Here is a 22,335-nt window from a genome sequence, read left to right as displayed (position 1 = left end):
GGTTTTTAATATGCTGTCTAGGTTGGTCATAACTTTCCTTCCAAGGAGTAAGCGTCTTTTAATTTCATGGCTGCAATCACCATCTGCAGTCATTTTGGAGTTCCCCAAAATAAAGTCTGACACTGTTTCCACTGTTTCCCCATCTATTTTCCATGAAGTGATGGTACCAGATGCCATGATCTTAGTTTTCTGAATGTTGAGCTTTAAGCCAACTTTTTCACTCTCTTCTTTCACTTTCATCAAGAGGCTTTTTAGTTCCTCTTCACTTTCTGCCATAAGGGTGGTGTCATCTGCATATCTGAGGTTATTGATATTTCTCCCAGCGATCTTGGTTCCAGCTTGTGCTTCTTCCAGCCCAGCATTTCTCATGATGTACTCTGCATATAAGTTAAATAAGCAGGGTGACAATACACAGCCTTGACATACTCCTTTTCCTATCTGGAACCAGTCTGTTGTTCCATGTCCAGTTCTAACTGTTGCTTCCAGACTTGCATATAGGGTTTCTCAAGAGGCAGGTCAGGTGGTCTGGTATTCCCATCTCTTTCAGAATTTTCCACAGTTTATATATTTGGATAGAGCCTAGCAAAAAAAAATATGTGGATTGGAACGTGCCTCTGTTGTCCCCTTCTCCTCCTGCCCTCAATCTTTCCCAGCACCCAGGTCTTTTCTAATGAGTTGGCTCCTTGGAATAACCCCCATTTTTCTCTAGTTTGATACTTAAATTAATGGAGGTGTCACTTTTTTCCCAACTATTGAATTAATTGATTTAACATTTTTGAATGTCCATGGAATATGTGTGTGTGCTAAGTTGCTTCAGGCCTGTCTGACTCTGTGCAACCCTGTGGACTTTAGTCCTCCAGGCTCCTCTGTCTATGGGATTCTCCAGGCAAGAATGCTGGAGTAGGTTGCCATGCCCTCCTCTAGAGGAATCTTCCCGACCCAAGGATCAAACTCAAGTCTCTTACATCTCCTGCATTGGCAGGCAGTTCCTTTGCTACTAATGCCACCTGGGAAACCTCCTCCATGAAATTGTTGTTCAGTCGTCCAGTCATGTCTGACTCTCTGCAACCCCATGGACTGCAGCGCGCCAGGCCTCCTGTCCTTCACCATCTCCCAGAGATTGCTCAGACTCATATCCATTGAATCAGTGATGCCATCCAACCATCTTGTCCTCCGTTGTCCCCTTCTCCTCCTGCCCTCAATCTTTCCCAGCATCAGGGTCTTTTCTAAAGAGCAGGCTCCATGGAATAACCCCCACCTTTCTCTAGTTTGATCACTTAAATTAATGGAGGTAATGGAGGTGTCACTTTTTTCCCCCAACGATTGAATTAATTGATTTAACATTTTTTGAGTGTCCATCATGTTCTTGACAATGTAATTAGATCCCAAACACTCTCCAGTGAAGTAGTGTCAAGAAGAGAAGGGAGAATACACAACCTCCCAAGGAGCTTGAGGGCAACGTGTAAGACACACAGAGCCCTGCTCTTTTGTAAAATGAAGGGTATGAGGTGGTGGATGAGGGGCTTAGATAGACCCTGCTGGCCCTGAGGTGTGGTGCCCATGAGAAGCTGGGCACTATACAATTTTCTCGATTCCCCAACAGACTTTGTGATTTATTAGAATATAAATGTGGAATCTATGGTCTATTTAAAGACATCTTAGGTAAGACTTTGCAATCCACTGGTGGAACTGGTTGCGGACATCAGTGAGGGCTCTTTTTTAGGTGAATCCAGCCTATTCTGAGTCCGGGGGAATCTGTCAAGTTGGTTTCTACCTACAGGTCAATTCTAGGCACCATCAAAAGAAGGGTTTTTGGGAAGAATCTACACTTGGAAGCAAAGTGTTCTGATTGATGATTGCTGTCTGCCAAAGTCCCAAGAGAGTGGAGTGGGCAAGTAAGTGACACTTCTTTGCCATCCTGGGTAAACCTGTGTCCTTTCTAAGCAGGAGATTGGGTATATGTGTCTACCCTTCTGCTGCTATGTGGCATTTGTGGGGGTTCACATCCTGGCGAGATGGTTCCTGTTCATTAGCACCCCTTCTGCTCACCTCCACTGAAGAAGAGGTCATGAAGCTCTACAGAAGACCTCTAATAAGGGGAAAGGGCCACGGTTGTCACCAGAGGTACAACATTTCATCTCCACTAACCACAGGCTATCTCTGGAAGCTGCTGCCAGTTTCAATCTCCATGGAAAGTGATGCTCTGCTTGGTCCTCTCAGATCTCTGTGAACACCTTGCAGCATTTCTGAGACCATATAATTCTTTAAAGAATTCCCCCCTTGGAAAAATTCTCTGATTTAGAGTTTATTGTTTTGCTTTCTCTTATTTATTAACTTTTCAGTATATTGAATTATGGCTAGAGTAACCTTATTGGACATATCTAGAGGATCTAAAATTATAGCTTCAAGTGCTTCTGAAATACAGCTAGAGAAATCTCACCTTGAGGAGGATCTTTAAATGGATTTGTGGCACATTTCTGAATAATCTGCTGCTAAACCTACAGGAAAATTTTTTACCACTCAGGAGTGAGTGTAGATTAAATTTTCTCCCCTTTATGTTAAAAAGCAATGCTTCTTATTTATTTTTCTAAATACAAAGGCTAAACAATATGCATTATAGAACATATGGAAAATATAAGGAAGTATAATATATTATATAATATGAAAATAAAAATCATCCTTTTTCTTCCTCCACCAGGGCAATAATAATTGTTAATATTTGGCTGTTTATTCTTCCAGTCTTTTTCTATGCACATACAATTGATACACATTAAAAATAAACTCTATACATATGTCCTATATTTAATTTTATATCATCCTTTTCCACAGCACTGTAACATTTTCCTATGTTATTACATATTTATCAAAAACAAGATTTAAAAACACTGCATCATAGTCTCTAGTATAGATTCAACACAATCCATTTAACCATCATCCTCTTGCCTCAACATAATCGTACTTCTTAAAAAAAGCATGAATGATGGCAGGTAGATAAATATTTGATGAATGTCTGACTGCAAATTTGATTATACCCTTAGGATAATAACTAAAAGAGGAGTTACCGACGCACAGGATTCAAGCATTTCCAAAGCTCTGGAAATGCGTTGTCTCCTTAGGAAAAAACATACTGATCACAGTTCTAGCAACACAGAATATTATCATTAAAAACTGTTTAATTTTAATTAAATTTAAAATGTAACAGGAATAATATCTCATTCTGAAGTGTCTTTTTAAAATGCAGTTGATTTGCAATTTTGTGTTAGTTTCAGGTGTAAAGAAAAGTGATTGATTTTTATATACATACATATGTATGATTGGAAAGAGACTCTCTTTCTGATCCTTTCTCCCTATATATTATTACAAGGTATTGCATCTATTTTATATACGGTAGTATGAATCTGTTAATCCCATACTTCTAACTTATGCCTCCCTGCCACCTTTCCCTTCTGTAACCACAAGTCTGTTTTCTACGTCTCTGCAGTAGTTTTAAAACACGTCTGTAACTCCTCTAACTCCTCCCATGGAGCTGTGGGATCTGATTCCTTCTCCATGAATCAGGTCTGATTGTACTGACTCACTCGGCACTAATAAAACGATGTACAATGCCAGGGATGTGATGCTATGTGACCTCCCAGATTTGATCAGAAGTGGCCAACTGGTTGTCATTTTGCACTTTCTTATAAGCCAGCCACCATGGAAGAATTCTGTCCCCCTGGAGACCTCTGTGCTGGAAAATCCATGTTAGATTATCCCATTCACAGCCGAGCCGAGTTCCCAGCTCAGAGCCAGCATCAACTGCCCGCTGAATGTATGACCGTCCTTTTTTTTTTTTTGGTGGTTTACTCATATCACTTGCCAATTTTAAAAGGTAGTGTTTTCCTTAGGATTTAAAAACATCTTATGGTTCATTAGGAATAATTATAATATTATAATTATATAATAAATATAATAATTATAATAAATATAAAAAATAGAAAATAATTTTCTAAGTTATCATTTGCCTTTTTAATAGTTCTACTTTGGAAATTATACAATTGCTATATAGTCAGACCTTTTAAGTATTTCATTTGTGATCTCGTGAATCATTTCTGGTTAGAAAATGCTCTTTCACTGGTTCACTTGTTCACCTACATTTTTGAATTAGTTCCCCTCCCTCCCTTCCTTCTACATTTAACACTGAAATCAGTCTACAGATATTTTGATGTTTGATAATAATTTGAGTTAATGGCTGAATTTTCCAAAGTCATTTATTGAATGGTAGTTCCTCAGCCAGTAAGTTACACTGATTATTGCTAACCTAATCAAACTACACACACACACATACACACACATTGTAGAGTCCATTTTAGGGCTATCTGCTCTCTTTGATTTGCTTTTGGTCCTTGGTCTAGCAAAATATCGCTTTCAATTCTGATAGGACTAGATATGCATTTTTTTTAAATTTCAAAATAATTCTTAGCTAGTCTTCCTATTTATTCTTCTAGAAGATCTTTAAAATTGTCTTTTAAATTTAGTTCCACATATAAGTTACTGGGAAGCAACTGAAATCTTCATCACACTTTGGTTTTTGTCTTGCAACATGGTACTCCTCTCTATTTCCTCAGACCTCCCTGTGATTGCAAGGTCTCTATCATGTTTCATTTGTTGGGAGCCTATATGTAGCTATCAAGGGTTTTAGCATCCCAAGGACCTGCACCTGGGCTTCCTTGGTGGCGCTAGTGGTAAAGAACCTTCCTGCCAATGCATGGGACATAAAAGATACGGGTTTGATCCCTGGGTTGGGAAAATCCCTTGGAGGAGGGAGTAGCAACTCACTCCAGTATTCTTGCCTAGAGAATTCCACGGACAGAGGAGTCTGGTGGACTATGGTCCATGGGTTTGCAGAGTTGGACACGACTGAGGCAAATTAGCATGCATACACACACATGGACTTGAGCACAGGTTGCTACGTACTAGCTGGAAGACCTTGAACAATTCCCAACCTTTGTTGGTCCCTCAGATTTTTCATCCACAAAGTGAAATAAAACTCCAAACAGCATCATCATTATTATTTTTAAAAGAGGAAGAGGTCAGTTTATGCTGCCAAACATGACCATTACTTCTTGCCTTCGCCTCCCGCCACCTCGTACTTCATACTCTATAGCCTTGCAGGCATCTTCTACTATTCTGTACTGTTCCCCAATTTGTTGTTGTCTAGTCACTAAGTCATGTCCAACTGTTTGGGACCCCCTGGATTGTAGCACGCCAAGCTCCTCTGTCCATGGGATTTTCCAGTCAAGAATATTGGAGTGGGTTGCCATTTCCTACACCAGGGGATCTTCCTGACCCAGGGATCAAACCCATGTCTCTTGGATTCTTTTACAGCTAAGTCACCAGGGAAGCCCTCTGTTCCCCAGTCCTGTGCCTTTCTTCATTCTCTCATTTGCCTGGAAGCCTCTCCCCACCATTTTGCCCTGGCCCCACTCCTATAGATCCTCTAAGAGCCAGCTCAGAAGCCACCTCCTCAAGAAGCACTCCATGATTGGCCAACACCCTGTCAAGCACTCACAGCCCTCCAAGACTGTGACAGATACCTGGTTGGTAATAGCTCACAGGCCATAGAGAAAATCTCTGTGCACTGATCACTTTGTTGCTAGCTGAGAGGAATCTCAGAGGCAGGGACTGTGTCTTATTCTCTTCTGTTCCTGGTACCCACACCCCGCCCGGCCCTTAGAAAGCTCAGTGGCCACTCGCAGCCCTTCAGTGAATTGCATGGATTGGATTAAACAGCATTCCTCTCTTGGGGCATCCTTTATAAGTAGAGGGCTAAAGGATTGGGATGATGACCCTCCAAGCTGAGCAGCAGAATCTGCCCTCGTGATGAAGAGGAAGACACACGTGTGGTAGCCAGACTTCCTTTGCCCTTCAGATGGGGGAAGGCGGGGTGAATAGATTCAGGGGCTTCTGAGCAGACTCACTTTAAAATGGAAATGGCTCGCCCTTGGAGTGTGGCCCTTTCTCAAAAGCTGGTCCCATCTCTTTCCTTCTGCTGAGGACCGCCAAGCTCAACATGCAGGAGGGATGGTTGCAGACACATGTGTCACACCCAGGCAGCTCCCGGCTCCAAACAAGGCCCCACTGAAAGGATCAAAGGCTGCACATGGCCTGGCACTGACAAATTTATGACGCCCCGTCATCCACATGAAAACACTGTGTATTTAATCTGCCCAATAGAAATAAATCAATCTCAAGTTTCTGTTGAAGGAATTGCAAGTCAGCCACCCTTCTCCATAAAGATGTAAAGGATCTGTTTAAAGCAACGTTTACCCCTCTCAGAGAAGGCGAGGTTTCCTCTTCCCCACAGAGGCATCTAAATGCAGTTTTGTATTCACCCTTTCACAACAAGTCCTGAACATCTAGCTTTCAATGAGTATACAAGCTTTGTTATTACATTTAGATTTACAAACAAAGTTGTTGGCACAGGAAAGCCTGTGGTAGGTAGGACAGACCACCCGTAAGTATGCGTATGAAAGCCCAGTTGGAAAATCTCTTCTGTCGGCCAAAAGTGTGACTGCACTTCTGAAAACTTGGCTGTTCTCTTGGTGGTCGAAAACAGTGAACCTTTTTGTTCATTGAACGCTGAAAAAACAAGTATGCCAAAAAGTGCCTTTTCCTAACGGGTTCCAAGACTCCTAGCTATTTTTGCCTCTTTTCTCTCAGGGCTTGAGAACATTCAACAAACGTGAATTGGAGATGCTTTATTGTTCCGTGTGTTGTGTTGGAGGTTTCAGATCACGGCCAACAAGTGCTGGCCCATTTGCCTGCCATGCAGCTTACAATGAGGCCTCTTTCTGCCCATGTCCTCTGACCACAGGAGGGGATGGAAAGTGGATGTTCGCCCTTCACTCTCAGGGGTGTGGGGGAGAGGCCTGGGCACCAGATAAGAGGGAAAGGGAGCGTGATCTTTCATCCTGGAGAGACCGTTGTGCAAGATGGCTGACCGAGGCTTCGCCCTCTGATTACGGAAGGGGGACGCTGTGTCTCCAGATTGGGAGAGGACCGGCATTTCCTTGCTCTTGTTTAGTCACTTCAGTTGTGTCCGACTCTCTGTGACCCCATGGACTGCAGCCTGCCAAGCTCCTCTGTCCATGGGATTTCTTGGGCAAGAATACTGGAGGGGGTTGCCATTTCCTCCTCCAGGGGATCTTCCTGACCTAAGGAATGAACCCTCATCTCCTGCTTTGGCAGGTGGATTCTTTACCACTGAGTCACCAGGGAAGTCCCAGTATCTCCCAGTAACTAGGAATTTCATTAGCTTGCTACTTCCAACCAGCTGGGCTAACAAAATATCCAAATGTTATGTGTATATGTATGTGTGTATATGCAGGCACATAAATATAATGTAGTTGACAATAATTACATACACACACTATGTAATACTGTAATGCTATATGTGTATGTGAATAAGTAAAGCTTGATGGGACATGGTTGACATAATTTCTCTGCTGCATAGAGTCTATCATAGCCTCTGATAGACTGAAAACATTTTTTGAACTAGGTTTTTTTTTAATTAAAAAGTAATTACATGGACAAAGCAAAAAGTTCAAAGAGTACAAAAAACTCTGCAATGAAAAACAACTCTCCTCTTCATCCTGCTTCCCCAAGTCCCCTCCACGTGGCAACCACTGTTAATTATTTTTCAAGCAAATACTTCCAGAGTAGTTCTATGAACATGTGGGTGTGTGTACGTGTTCGTGCATGCATGCACACACACACAGCTCTTCAGACCATACAGCCAAGCAAAATGGTAACATACTATATTGTTCTCCACTTTTTTTCTCTTAATGGTTTATTTTGGAGATCATTCTCTAATAGCTCACGTTCATCTACATTATTCTTTTTAATGACTGTGTAGTGTTCAAGATTCGATGTCATACAATTATTGCACCAACTCTTATCAAAGCATATATGGTTCACTGCCAGCTCTCTGTTAAATGGCACAGTTATTTATCTTCCATGTGCAAATATATCTCTAGGAGAATCTTCTAGGTGTGGCTTATCATTGTCAATGGGTATATGCATTGCAAATTTAATATGATTGTCACTGTCATCATTTATTATTGGGCTTCCCTGATAGTTCAGTTGGCATAGAATCTGCCTGCAATGCAGGAAACCCCAGTTCAATTCCTGGATCGGGAAGATCCCCTGGAGAAGGGAAAGGCTACCCACTCCGTATTCTGGCCTAGATTATCATTGCCATCATTTATTATCATTATTATATTTTTATAGCTATCCAAAGCCAGTTTACTCACCCTCCAGTGAAACAAGAGCACCTGTTTTGTTATCCATTCATCAGCCCAATGTGTTTTGAATTTCAGTCTTTGCCAGTCTGATGAATGAAAATGCCACAGTAAATGTTAAGGTCTTTTAGTGACTGAGGCTTTATTGCTTTCTCACAATATTATAACACAGGAGAGTTTAAACACCCCTTAGAGATCGTTTAGTCCAATTTTCTCATTTTATGATTTTACATTAAGGAAGAAAGCTCAGCGTGGGAAGTGCCCTCTGCTTGGCCATGCAGCATTCCCACCCCCACCCCCCACGGCCCCCCACCCCACCTCACCACCACCACAGCAGAGCCAACAGCAGAGCTAATGTAGGGATAATGGAGAAAAGCAGGCTTTACTGCTCCCATCAGTGGAAAGTCAACTATCAAGTCATTGGAGTGATGTGTGGAGGCAAACGGTTCCTACATATGATCTCTATTTCTAATAAACATTCATTTCTCACAGTTCTGGAAGCTTGGAAATCCAAGATCAAGGGGCTGGCATATTCAATGTCTGGTGAGAACTGGCTTCCTGGTTCATAAATGACCATCTTCCCACTGTATTCTCACCTGGTGGAAAAGATGATGGAGCTCTCAGGGGTCTCTTTTATACGGCACTTATCCCTTTGATGAGGACTCCACCATCATGATCTGATCACCTCCGAAACGCTCCACCTCCAAAAGCCATCACCCTGGGGATTGTTGTTGTTCAGTCTCTCGGTCGTGTCTGACTCTTAGTGACCCCATGAACTGCAGCAGCCCAGGCTTTGCTGTCCTTCACCATCTCTCAGAGTCTGCTCAAACTCAGGTCTGTTGGGTTGGTGATGCCACCCAAGCATTTCATCCTCAGTCATATCCTTATCCTTTTGCCCTCAATCTTTCCCAGCATCAGGCCTTTTCCAAGGAGTCGACTTTTCCATGAGGTGACCAAAGTATTGGAGCTTCAGCTTCAGCATCAGTCCTTCCAATGAATATTCAGGAAATTCAACCCTGAATTTCCTTTAGGATGGACTGGTTAGATCTCCTTGCAGTCCAAGGGGCTCTCAAGAGTCTTCTCCAACACCATGGTTCAAAGTCATCAGTTCTTCAGCATTCAGCCTTTTTTATTGTCCAGCTCTCACATCCATACATGACTACTGGAAAAACCATAGCTTTGACTATATGGACCTTTGTCAGCAAAGTAATGTCTCTGATTTTTAATACGCTGTCTAGGTTGGTCATAGCTTTTCTTCCAAGGAGCAAACATCTTTTAATTTTGTGGCTATAGTCACCACCCACAGTGATTTTGGAGCCCAAGAAAATAAAATCTGTCACTGTTTCCATTGTTTCCCCATCTATTTGTCGTGAAGTGATGGGACCAGATGCCATGATATTCATTTTTTGAATGTTGAGTTTTAGGTTAGCTTTATTCTCCTCTTTCACCTTCATCAAGAGGCTCTTTAATTCCTCTTTGCTTTCTGCCATAAGGGTAGTGTCATCTGCACATTTGAGGTTATTGATATTTCTCCCCGCAATCTTGATTCCAGTTTGTGCTTCATCCAGCCCAGCATTTTGCATAATGTACTCTGCATATAAGTCAGACAAGCAGAGTGACAATATACAGCTTTGATGTACTCCTTTCCCAATTTTGAACCAATCTGTTGTTCCATGTCCAATTCTAACTGTAGTTTCCTAACCTGCATACAGGTTTCTCAGGAGGCAGGTAAGGTGGTTTGGTGTTGTGTTGTTTTTTTTTTTTGACTGGAGGAAAATTGCTTTACAATGCTGTGTTGATTTCTGTTATTCAACAATGCAAATCAGCCCGAATTATACCTATCTCCCTTCCCTCTTCAGCCTCCCTACTCCCCCCCTCTTTATTTATTTATTTTTAATTGGAGGAAGGAATTAGGTTTTAACATATGAATTTGTGGGGACACAAACACACAGTCTATAGCAGGAGCCGAAGTCAGGTAGACAAGGGTTCTATTTCTGGTCCTTTACACTAGTGTTGCCACTTTCAGCAAGCTACCTAATTCATCCAAGCCTCAGTTTCCTCATCTGCAAAATGGGAATAGTAACAGAGTCTATCTCTTATGGTTTCCATGGGGATTAATAAGATAACACATGAAAATCATTTGACAACGATGCCCAACAGATGGTTAAGTCCTTCATATACTTTAAAGGTGTCTGCATCAGTTCAGTTCAGTTCAGTCACTCCGTCATGTCCGACTCTTGCGACCCCATGAACCACAGCACACCAGGCCTCCCTGTCCATCACCAACTCCCGGAGTCCACCCAAACCCCTGTCCATTGAGTTGGTGATGTCATCCAACCATCTCATCCTCTGTCATCCCCTTCTCCTCCTGTCCTCAATCTTTCCCAGTATCAGGGTCAAATGAGTCAGCTCTTTGCATCAGGTGGCCAAAGTATTGGAGTTTCGGCTTCAACATCCGTCCTTCCAATGAACACCCAGGACTGATCTCCTTTAGGATGGACTGGTTGGATCTCCTTGTAGTCCAAGGGACTCTCAAGAGTCTTCTACAACACCACACTTCAAAAGCATCAATTCTTCCGTGCTCAGCTTTCCTTATAGTCCAACTCTCAGATCCATACATGACCACTGGAAAAACCATAGCCTTGACTAGATGGACCTTTGTTGACAAAGTAATGTCTCTGCTTTTTAATCTGCTGTCTAGGTTGATCATAACTTTCCTTCCAAGGAGTAAGCATCTGCATCAGTGTTGTCATTTTTTGCTAGTCTTCAGCCAAGCAACTTCTGCTCTTCCTTTCTTAACCTGCACTTCTTGTTCTCAGACCACCCTGCTATACAAGGCGTTATCTAAAATAGGAACATTGTCAGGGAAAGGACAAGCCACACATCACAGGAAGGGAGGGGAAGGATGCTCCCCAGAAAAGATGCTTCCTCTCTTGGTTTTGCTGAAGCAACCTGGGAGATTTATTAACAGATGGTGTGGTGGTGTTTGTAGCTTCAGTTCATCCAAATGTGTCTGGGGGGTCGGGGAGGGGTATGTCAGGGTTTACCTTGTCTTTTGTACAATCAACCACCAGAGAGCTCCAGGCCTGTGGATAGCACGATGTTGCTCTGAACCCTCTGGCACTCCCCACTCATGTTTAATTTCAGAAGCTGACACCCTCCGAGCTAAAACTCATGTGGCAAAGCAGCCATCTAGAAGCATGATTGGGATAAATACAGCTTTCCTAGACTGTGGAAATGCTAAGTAGCAACCATTTCCTTCCGGTATTTTAAATCTAAAATTTTTGTCTTTCAGCATTTTTCCCTCTCTCGTTCTCTTGCCATTGTATAGTCTGTGGTCTAACTCCTTTTTGAAGTTAGTAGTAGATTATAATTCTTGGTTTTGGGTAAAGAAATTGTGTGTGTGTGTGTGTGTGTGTGAGAGAGAGAGAGAGAGAGAGAGATTATCTCTTATTAGCCATTCTCTTCATACCAGTAGGAAGACAGGTTTCTGGGAGATTTGTTGGTTTCTAAGGACATAGAGGGGGCTTCCCTTGTGGCTCAGCTGGTAAAGAATCTGCCTGCAATGCGGGAGACCTGGGTTCGACCCCTGAATTGGGAAGATCCCCTGAAGAAGGGAAAGGCTACCCACTCCAGTATTCTGGCCTGGAGAATTCCATGGTCTGTGTAGTCCATGGGGTCACAAACAGTTGGACACGACTGAGCAACTTTCACTTCACTCACTAAGGACATAGGGGACATTTTCTGTGCGACCAGGTTGCAAATGAAGATTTCTGTAACTGCGTATTGTTTGGCCTCCTCATAAAATGTCAGGTTTTTTTAATTGATATAACTGAAACTGATGCTACATCCACTCCTTTACTAGAAGTCAATGTAAAGATAAGTTATAGGAACAATAGCCCCCTTTACACCTTATTTCTGTGTTACATGCGTTCACGCTCAATCACTCAGTCACGTCCGACTTTTTATGACCCCATGGACTGTAGCCTGCCAAGCTCTTCTATCCATGAGATTTCCCAGGCAATAATACCAGAGTGGGCTGCCATTAACTGCTCCAGGGGATCTTCTCGATCCAGGGATCAAACCCATGTCTCCTGCGTCTCCTGCACTGGCAGGCAGATTCTTTACCACTGAGCCACCTGGGAAGCGTCTATGTTACACACTCTTCTAATTTTGCCAGCGCTGCCTTCCCCTAAACAATCAGGGCTCTGCCACAGAGATTTCAACCATGTTTCAAGCACCTTCAAAAATAACACACACACGCAGACCAAGTGCAATGTGGACACTTCAGTTGGGTTCACCCATAAGAAATCTGGAGAAAAATATAATTATCACTTGCTTTGGAAGGACTGATGTTGAAGCTGAAACTCTAATACTTTGGCCACCTGATGCGAAGAACTGACTCATTGGAAAAGACCCTGATGCTGGGAAAGACTGAAGGCTGGAGGAGAAGGGGACGACAGAGGATGAGATGGTTGGATGGCATCACTGACTCAATGGACATGAGTTTGGGTGGACTGGGGGAGTTGGTGATGGACAGGGAGGCCTGGCGTGCTGCAGTCCATGGGGTCGCAAAGAGTCAGACACAACTTAGTGACTGAACTGAATTGAATTTGTTAGGAGAATGTACAAGATAAGAGGCTGGTGGCGAAGAGGCCAGGGTTCTGAGGCTGGAGGTGCCCCTGTCTCACTGCAGTGGGCTGCTGCCCTTCTCGGTCCTGTTCCCTCATCTACATCCCAGGACTTTAGATTAAGTGATTCACATTGGGGAGTGGGGGGTGGAGTCCTTCTATCTATCATACATCTGAATTCCAACTTCATGCTGCTGTTTGTTTATTCCTTATCGGTTTACTCATGGTTTTCCCCCCTTTTCTGAACACTTATAAAACAAAATAAAAAAGAAAGTAATAATCACTTTCTTTCCACCACCTCAAATTAATAAGTTGACACAGATGGATCTAGATCTGTTTCTCTTCTCTTTCCCTCTTTTAAAATCATACGATTGATATTTGATATTTGCTCATTTTAAATGAGAATTTACATACTCAATGCAGAAAAGTACAAAGATGAGTTAAAATAACAAACATGAAATCCCATCCTCCAGAAACAAAATTTCTTAGAATAAAGGGAATATTGTTTCTTCCACGTATAGATGCAAAAATATTGACAGACATCTTAAGTTCATGGGTATAAATAGTTGATAAAGATAGATTTAATCTGTATGTATTCTCTTATTAAGAATTTAAATTTAACTCTGAGTTAAAAAAAAAAATCTGAATCGAAATAGAAGGTTTCGTTAGGCCACAAAGTTTTTGTATGTTATGAAAGATTATTTTCTAAAGGAAGTCTCTAAAGGTAAAAAATTAATGTTTTAGTTTATGAAAAAAAGAAATTATTGGCTCATGTCACTAGGAAGTCCAAGGAGAAGGTGTTAGTTAATTCTAGATGCAGCTGGATCTAGAAATGGCAACAAGATTATCAAGCGTCTATATAGCTCTCCCTTCACCCATGTGTCTTGCTCTGTTTTCCTCTGGTTTGGTTCATGCACGTGTGGTGGCAAACCTTGCTATGGGCAACTCCATACTTACATTATCCTAAAATATAGATGCTGGAATTGTCAAGAGATTGGAGTAGTTGAATCTTCTGTGGTTAACTACATGCTTCAATTCGTCGACTTTCTAGTCTCAAAGATACGAACAGGAACACCATATTTCCTTATCTCTGTCTACTAGATGCCAGTTTTTCATGATTGCTCTCTTTACATCATCCAGATTTATAACATTCACACATTTATTATCATGATTCCCACAGTTTTGTTTAGTGTTGGTCTGACATAAAAATGAAGTCAGTGCTCACTACTATGCATTTTAATGTGCTTCTCTATTCTCTACTTTGACTTATCATAATTGGCTGGATTTTGTTGTTGAGCAGCTTTTTCAAAATTGTTCATTATTAGTGTATGCCCAATGTTCTTTCTTTTAGTTTCAGATTATTTCTATGTTGCTTTTATACTTGAACTATGTCTTGGGTAAAATTCTCTCAGGACACATTTTATTTACTTCGGGCATTTGTCATCATGCTGATGTTTTCCGGCTTCAAATTTTACTAAGGAAAATTCAGAGGCCAACTTGATTCTCCCCCCATCCCCCCGCTTATAGATACTTTTTAACTTGCCTTTTTGCATGACAAATTATTTCTTTATCCTTTTGCGGGGAGCCAGCCTGACTGCTCAGGCTCCTTCTTGGCTCTGAGAGAGATCAAGAGGTCCCTCTCTGTCCCGCCACCCCTGATTTATTAAAGCACAGGTTGGCCTTTCTCACCTCCCTCAGGGAAATTGCTGTAGCGATCTTTCACCTGTTTTCCTGGTGCTGATAAACTCGTCATGATTGAAGCCTGTTTTCTATCCAGTTAATGTTCTATTGATTTCAGTTGGGTGCTAAGGTGATGCTTTACTGATCTTAAGTGGAGGAATTTAAAACACCTGTGCCTGTAGCTCTGCACATATGCAAACCTTTAATCTATTAGTAACTCCTGTTAGCATATATATAGGTGTGGTATTCTTCAATAAAGTTGGCAGAGTCAGACGCAAGCTGACTCTGTCCCTCTCAACCCCATCTGTCTAAGTCTGTCTAAGTCTTTCTAAGTCTGTCTGAGTCTTATATTTCTCAGGTACTCTGGTAATTGCATTCTCGACCAGTTCGTTTGCCGGCAGGCTCCGGCAAGAGTGGCGCCCGAACAGGGACGTGGACGGATTCCAGCGTACAGCCACCCGAAGACCGAAGGTTCTCCCGCGGGAGGTATTTGCGAGTTCAGGCATTGTGGATGATTGCGGGTGGAGAGGGTATATAGTTGAGAGTAAAACTCATGGGGCAAAATAGTAGTAGATAGTTCTTTGTTTCTATGTTAAAAATTATGTTAAAAGCTAGAGGAGTTTTTGGTGTCTAAACGGAAACTGGAAAGATTTCTTGCTTTCATAAAGGAAACTTGTCCTTGGTTCCCGGAGGAAGGAACTGTTAACTTGGAAACTTGGGCAAAGGTGGGAAAACAAATTCAAACTGCTTATACTCTCCATGGGCCAGATAGGGTTCCTCTTGATGCTTATTCCCTATGGACTTTGTCTGAACCCAGAACACGAAAGCAAGAAACTTGAAACAGCTTTGAAACTTATAACACCTAAATGTTTGAATATTTCCCAGAGGGTCGCAGAGCACATATATGACCCCCCAATAATTCCAGGTCCTAGAAAAAATGCTGAGACTATTGTTCTCGAGCAATATTCTGATTCAGAACTCTCCCCTGAAGACCCAGATGATTTAGAAGAGCAGGCTTTTGAGTATGAGGGTTTAACAGATTATATAAGAATTTGTGCTGACATTGGCCCTTCCTATCTTCAGGAATTGTCTATGGTTGCTGCTATCCAGGGAAAAACTGTCAAGGAAGTTCTATATCAACAGACTAAGAACAAGGGTAGTGTGAAAAAGGGAGGGCCTCCCAGCAGTTGCTTTTCATATGGACAACTGGGACATCGTATGGCCCAATGTCCTAAGAAAAATAATTTAGATAGTACAAAGAATCCTGATGTATGCCCCAGATGCAAAAAAAAAAAAAAAAAAAAAAGGAAAACATTGGGCCAGGGACTGTAGATCAAAAATGGATATAGAAGGCAAACCTCTTCCTCCACAGTCGGGAAACTGGGTGAGGGGCCAGCCTCAGGCCCCAGAGCAATGTTCCAAAAGGATGAATCAAGGGCTACTTCCCCAGCAGGGGTTAGGAAGAAATAATCAAGGTATTACCCAACCAGTTATGCCTATTTCTAAACCTTCTAGATCTGGATTAGGTTGTTTTTAATGGGGGCTATTGATTCTCCTGTAATCGATGCAGACCCAATCAGTTGGAAAACTGATGAACCTGTCTGGGTTGATCAGTGGCCCCTGACTAAAGAAAATTTCTGCAGCTGAGCAATTGATACAGGAGCAGTTGCAATTAGGACATATTGAGCCATCCAGCTTCCCTTGGAATTCCCACATATTTCTTATTAAAAAGAAGTTCGGCAGGTGGAGGTTGTTACAAGACCTTTGCAAAGTTAATGAAACTATGGTGGTTATGGGACCACTCCAGGCCAGCTTGCCCTCACCTGCTGGGATACCACGTGCAACCTATAAAATAATTATAGATTTAAAAGATTGTTTTTCTGCATTTGTGGTTAATAATACTTCTTTTTCCTGGCAGACTGGATATACCTTCGCTCAAGAAGTCGAACTTTCAGTGGTTCACAAAGTCTGTTTTCAATATCTCTTACAGCCTTTTAAATTGTTAAATCTTGTTCTGTTTGTCCTGTATTTCTTCCAGTCCCTCATCTAGGTGTCAACCCTCATGGACTCTTACCTAATCACCTTTGGCAGATGGATGTATGGAAAGACCCATTAGACAATTCATGGCATGGTCCGGATCCAGTGTTAATTTGGGGGAGGGGTTATGTATGTGTTTTTCCACAGGATGCCAAAACACCGCGCTGGCTCCCGGAAAGGCTGGTACGCCAGACGGAGAAGATCACTGAACCAGCAAATGAGTCGGCTGTCTCTACAGCAGAGAAATGCATTCCCGACAGCTCAGCAGATGCATGAGTTCATCTTACAAGCAAGAAGGATGGCCGCTGACACTGCTCAACCCCGATCTGCTCTGGCCTATATTGTTCTTACATTCGCATGTGCAGTAATTAATCAAGCTTTCCCCCAGTGGTCCTGATCGATTTGAAGGTGATTATTATCAAGTTTGGGATGAATATTTCTGGATGACCCCTGAAAAAGGACAGCTACTGACCCCTGCCGACATTTGCTGGGAGCAAAAGACTCATATACCAACATTTGAAGGCTGAACACTCCCAGGAAACCTGATGAAACATATGGGACTGTTACTTTCCTACAAATGTAAAATTGTGATAGATGTGACATTTGATACTAATAAGTCCTTTGTGTGGCCTGGGTCAGACTGGAAAAATAATCCTGGTATAAGATGAGTAACTCCTAACAATACCTGATGGGTTTGTGGAATTGTTGATGTTTTCCCATTTGCAAATGCAGCCATTTCCTTTGAGGGAGATATAAAGGCCATTAGTCAAAAAGAAAAGGGGGAGATGCGGGGAGCCAGCCTGACTGCTCAGGCTCCTTCTTGGCTCTGAGAGAGATCAAGAGGTCCCTCTCTGTCCCGCCACCCCTGATTTATTAAAGCACAGGTTGGCCTTTCTCACCTCCCTCAGGGAAATTGCTGTAGCGATCTTTCACCTGTTTTCCTGGTGCTGATAAACTCGTCATGATTGAAGCCTGTTTTCTATCCAGTTAATGTTCTATTGATTTCAGTTGGGTGCTAAGGTGATGCTTTACTGATCTTAAGTGGAGGAATTTAAAACACCTGTGCCTGTAGCTCTGCACATATGCAAACCTTTAATCTATTAGTAACTCCTGTTAGCATATATATAGGTGTGGTATTCTTCAATAAAGTTGGCAGAGTCAGACGCAAGCTGACTCTGTCCCTCTCAACCCCATCTGTCTAAGTCTGTCTAAGTCTTTCTAAGTCTGTCTGAGTCTTATATTTCTCAGGTACTCTGGTAATTGCGTTCTCGACCAGTTCGTTTGCCGGCAGGCTCCGGCATCCTTTAAGCTTAATAATCTAAAAACTGTATGTCAGTGTTACTCATGCTCCTTCACATTTTCCTGGAATACTGTATGTTTCTTTCAGTTGATCGATTTGGGTCTTTCTTCATTTCCTCATATATTATATATCTAAATGTATCTGTATTTTCAGTTGTAGTCTCTATTATAAGCTACCAATTATTTTTATGTTGGATCATTTTTTTGATTTGTATCTTTATTAGCTTTTTTCATTGCTTTCTCATTTCTGTGAATTTTTTAAAACTCTGTATTTAGATGGATTATTTCAAATCTCAATAGCAGTTATACAAACTTATATTTTACTTCATATTTACCATTTCTAGTACCCTTCATTCCATCTTATAGTTACAAATTTCCTTCTATTGTCATTTCTTTTTAGCATTTCTAATAGAGCATGTCTGCTGGAAAGAAAATTTCCCAGCTTATATTTATCTGAAAGTATTTTTATTGGTTTTTTCAGTGGTCATGTATGGATGTGAGAGTTGGACTATAAAGAAAACTGAGAGCTGAAGAACTGATGCCTTTGAACGGTGGTGTTGGAGAAGACTCTTCAGAGTCCCTTGGACTGCAAGGAGATCCAACCAGTCCATCCTAAAGGAAATCAGTCCTGGGTGTTCATTGGAAGGACTGATGTTAAAGCTGAAACTCCAATACTTTGGCCACCTGATACGAAGAGCTGACTCATTTGAAAAGACCCTGATGCTGGGAAAGATTGAGGGCAGGAGGAGAAGGGGATGACAGAGGATGAGATGGCTGGATGGCATCACCAACCTGATGGACATGGGTTTGGGTGGACTCCAGGAGTTGGTGATGGACAGGGAGGCCTGGCATGCTGTGGTTCATGGAGTTGCAAAGAGTTGGACACGACTGAGTGACTGAACTGAACTCTGAATATTTAATAGAATTCTGGATTGATAGGTTTTTCTCCCCTTTCAGCAATTTAATGATGATGTTTCAGTGTCAATCTGGCCTTTATTATTCTTGGAAAGGGGTCAGTAACCATTCAAATAGTTGCTCCTCTGAATATAATGTTGTGTTTTTTTTTTTTCTCCTTTGGCTGCTTTCAAGATTTTCTCTTTATTTTTGATTTAGTAATTTAATATGATGCACCTTGATTTGATTTTTTTTCTATTATATTTACCCTCCAGTTTTGCTAAACTTCTTGGATCTATAAAGTAATGTTTTTCACCAAATATTTGGAAATTTTGACCTTGACTTCCTCAAATATGTTTTTCTGCCCTACTCACCCTCTAGTTTCCTATTGGGACCACAAATCACAAATACATGTTAGACTACTAGATATCCTCCAACAGGTCACTTGGTATTGATTAATTTTTCCAATTTTTAAATTTCATTCATAGTAAATAATTCCTATTACTCTGTCTCTAATTTACTGATCCTCCCTATGGCTATCTTTAATCTGTTGTTGAGCACACCCAGTACATTTTTCATTTATTATATTGCATTTTTATTACACAATTTTCATTTGGTTCCATTTCTCTACTGAGATTCCCCAACTTTTCACTATGACAGTATTTTTAAAAACTTTTCAGACACATTTTTACTAGATATTTTTAAGTCCTTGTCCACTGACCCTAATATTTGTATCATCTTGGGATCAGTTTCAGTGACTACCCAGTGACTCCTGGGTGTGGGTCACATCCTCCTATTTCTTTCATGTCTAGTTTTCTTTCTTTTGTCTTTGTTACAGCCTGAACATTGCGGCAGATATCTTGTAGGGCCCCTGGATTCAGTTATCTTCCTCTGAAGAGTGTGGATTTTCATTCTAGTAAGGAGTTAAATTACTAGCTAATCATCTTGAACTTGTGGAGGTTTAGTTTTATACATTTTTAAGATGTGTCCATTTTGGTTTGGATTTTTGTCTCAAGGTAAATCCTTATTTCTAGAACATAGTGTTTATCCCTAAGGATAATCCTTCTGGTATTTCAGTGAAAAAGCCTGATTAACCAAGACACTATAACTTGAAGGATTTAAATTCAACAGTGTCTCCCATGATCCAGCCAACAGCTGAAATCAAGCCTCAGATTTTTCAGGCTTCTAGCTCTTTCTTTTTGCCAATCTTTAGAGTGTCTCTATCCATGAGTAATTTAGGAGTCAGCCAAATATTTGGGAAAATACATATGCATATTTGGGGGCTCTCTACTCAGGCTCTCTGTGATTTTCTCTCCTGTTTTCAAATGCTATGGTAGCCCTAAATTCCATCTTCTAACATCTCAGGCCAATACGTTTGTACTTTTCTGCTCGATCTTTACCCACTCAGCACTCTGTAGACTGGAAAATGCCCTCAAGGAAAAAGTCATATAAATAAGGATCTCATCCCAATGATCTCCATCTTCCAAGGCTTGAATCTCTTCCAGTTCTGCCTGATTTTGTTTGTCCTCAAGCAACTTTAAATTGTTGGGGTTTTATATCCTGTTCAGAGTTAGTTAAACATAAGCTTCTTCAACATGATTGGAATTGAAACACCATATTTGATTTTAAATAGTAGCTACTGTGTACTATTAGTCCCATAATAAAATGTTACTGTCCTCATGGCCTGAACCTTCATTTTTATCTCACTTTGTGGGTTTAACGTCTTATCTTAGGGTTATGGCTTCTAAAAAATTTCAGACTTTCTGTTTATTGTGGGTCCCAACAGACACAAAAGGGAGTTTGCTACATTAATATGTGATGAACAGGGAGACAGGTTCTCAGACTCTGGAAGCCATAGCACAACAGACAATTCTTTACCTCAGTGTGGTGTGTTGGTTATTTCCAAGTATTACTATAAAAATCAAAGGTCCTGAAAGCCATTAATTTTTCTACTTATCACTTGACCTTCAGGGTATGTCTTAAGACCTACAGAAAGCATCCTAGAAGAATCCATGTGAATCTCCCAAGCAGATAATCAGATACAAGTTTATCTAATATTGGATGGTCCTAGGCTCCAACTGCCATTCCAGGCTTCTTTAAGGTAAAATAAGTGTTCACATTTTATTAAAATAAAATGAAAAGTATTTCTTGTGGTCATTAAGATCATACATCCATTTAAAAATATATATGTATTCTAAAAACAAAAAAAAAAAGTACAATGAAGGCTACAAATGTCTCCTGTTGGCTCAGTTTATTCCCTCCTATTATCCCTGATTTTTGAAAAATATGAGAGTCTACTAGTACAGCTTCTTTCTGAGAAGCTTTAAATCTTTAGAGAAATATGCAGGTGAAAGGGTCTGAGACCCCTATCTGGAATTTGTTTAGAGTAAACCAGACAAAACTGGAAAGAATTGATTGAGCTCCTTTGCTACACAGCACGAAAAAAGAATTATTCTGCAGGACAGAGCAGAGTCAGTTGGGGTGTATTCTTTCTCTGGGACACTTAACTTTATTTATGATCTCTGTTTCTTGTCACTTCTCAGGTTATCTGGGAACTTTTAAGGCAAATGCACAGACTGGTTAGTTTCTCTTAATCAGTGTAAGCATCGTTTCATCCTTAGTCTGGATTGTGCCGTCCTGGTAGATAAAGAGGTTATCATCATGGTATTCTCACATCTAACCTTTAGAAGTGAAAAATTAAATAAAATTCCACATCTGAGGAGTTTCACAGATCTCTCATCCCAGTTTGATGTATGGAGGCTAGCGTTCAGTTGAATACTTTCAGGATTAAGAACAGGTTTGAGAACTTCAGAGATTTTTCTTTTGGCTCTTAAGTGTCTAACCCATGTTTCTGGGATATTTCCAGAACATCCCACTGACACATTATCTTTTGTCCTAGAGGCCAAGGAAAAAAAACAACAATGACTAATTATTATTTTAACAGGCGTCTGTGTCAGAGTCTTAAGCTTAGGAGGAGGTACAGATGAGGCTATCTCACTGCATACTGCGAAATTCTCACGGTTTTCCAACTAGTCCTTTGTACTCAGTTTTATTTAGAAGTTAAACAGCATTTGTAAGAGATAAGGAAATTGGAATCTCAAAGTTTTAAGACAACCCAATGCAAGTTGCTTGATATCTGATGACTCGAAAGCCTTTCAGGTTGACTGTGTTTTGCCTGCAGTGACGGGTAATCCTCTGATGTCAGCTGAATCCCCTTATGGTTTCTCTCTGAGGACTGTGCCATTTGGGGAGGGATACCCTATCACTGTGGGGAAGGAAATGGCAACCCACTCCAGTATTCTTGCCTGGATAATCCCACAGACAGAGAGGCCTGGTAGGCTATAGGCAGTCCGCGGGGTCGCAAAGAGTCGGACGTGACTGAGCGACTTCACTTTCACTTTCACCCTATGACTGCAGATGGTGATTGCAGCCATGAAATTAAAAGACACTTACTCCTTGGAAGGAAAGTTATGACCAACCTGGATAGCATATTAAAAAGCAGAGACTTTACTTTG

At 41.2% G+C, this 22,335-nt stretch overlaps 1 long non-coding RNA gene across 1 annotated transcript; it reads left to right on the top strand.

Annotated features, from left to right (window-relative positions):
- The first annotated feature begins 14,899 nt into the window (after nucleotides 1–14,899).
- LOC139035983 (uncharacterized) lies at nucleotides 14,900–17,820 on the top strand. Its single transcript, XR_011488654.1, has 2 exons — nucleotides 14,900–15,076; nucleotides 16,629–17,820. It is a non-coding gene; the product is annotated as an uncharacterized lncRNA (long non-coding RNA).
- Nucleotides 17,821–22,335: the final 4,515 nt, after the last annotated feature.

This window comes from Odocoileus virginianus, chromosome 7 (assembly GCF_023699985.2).
Source record: "Odocoileus virginianus isolate 20LAN1187 ecotype Illinois chromosome 7, Ovbor_1.2, whole genome shotgun sequence".
Taxonomy (NCBI): Eukaryota; Metazoa; Chordata; class Mammalia; order Artiodactyla; family Cervidae; genus Odocoileus; species Odocoileus virginianus.
This window is presented reverse-complemented; position numbering and strand designations above follow the sequence as displayed.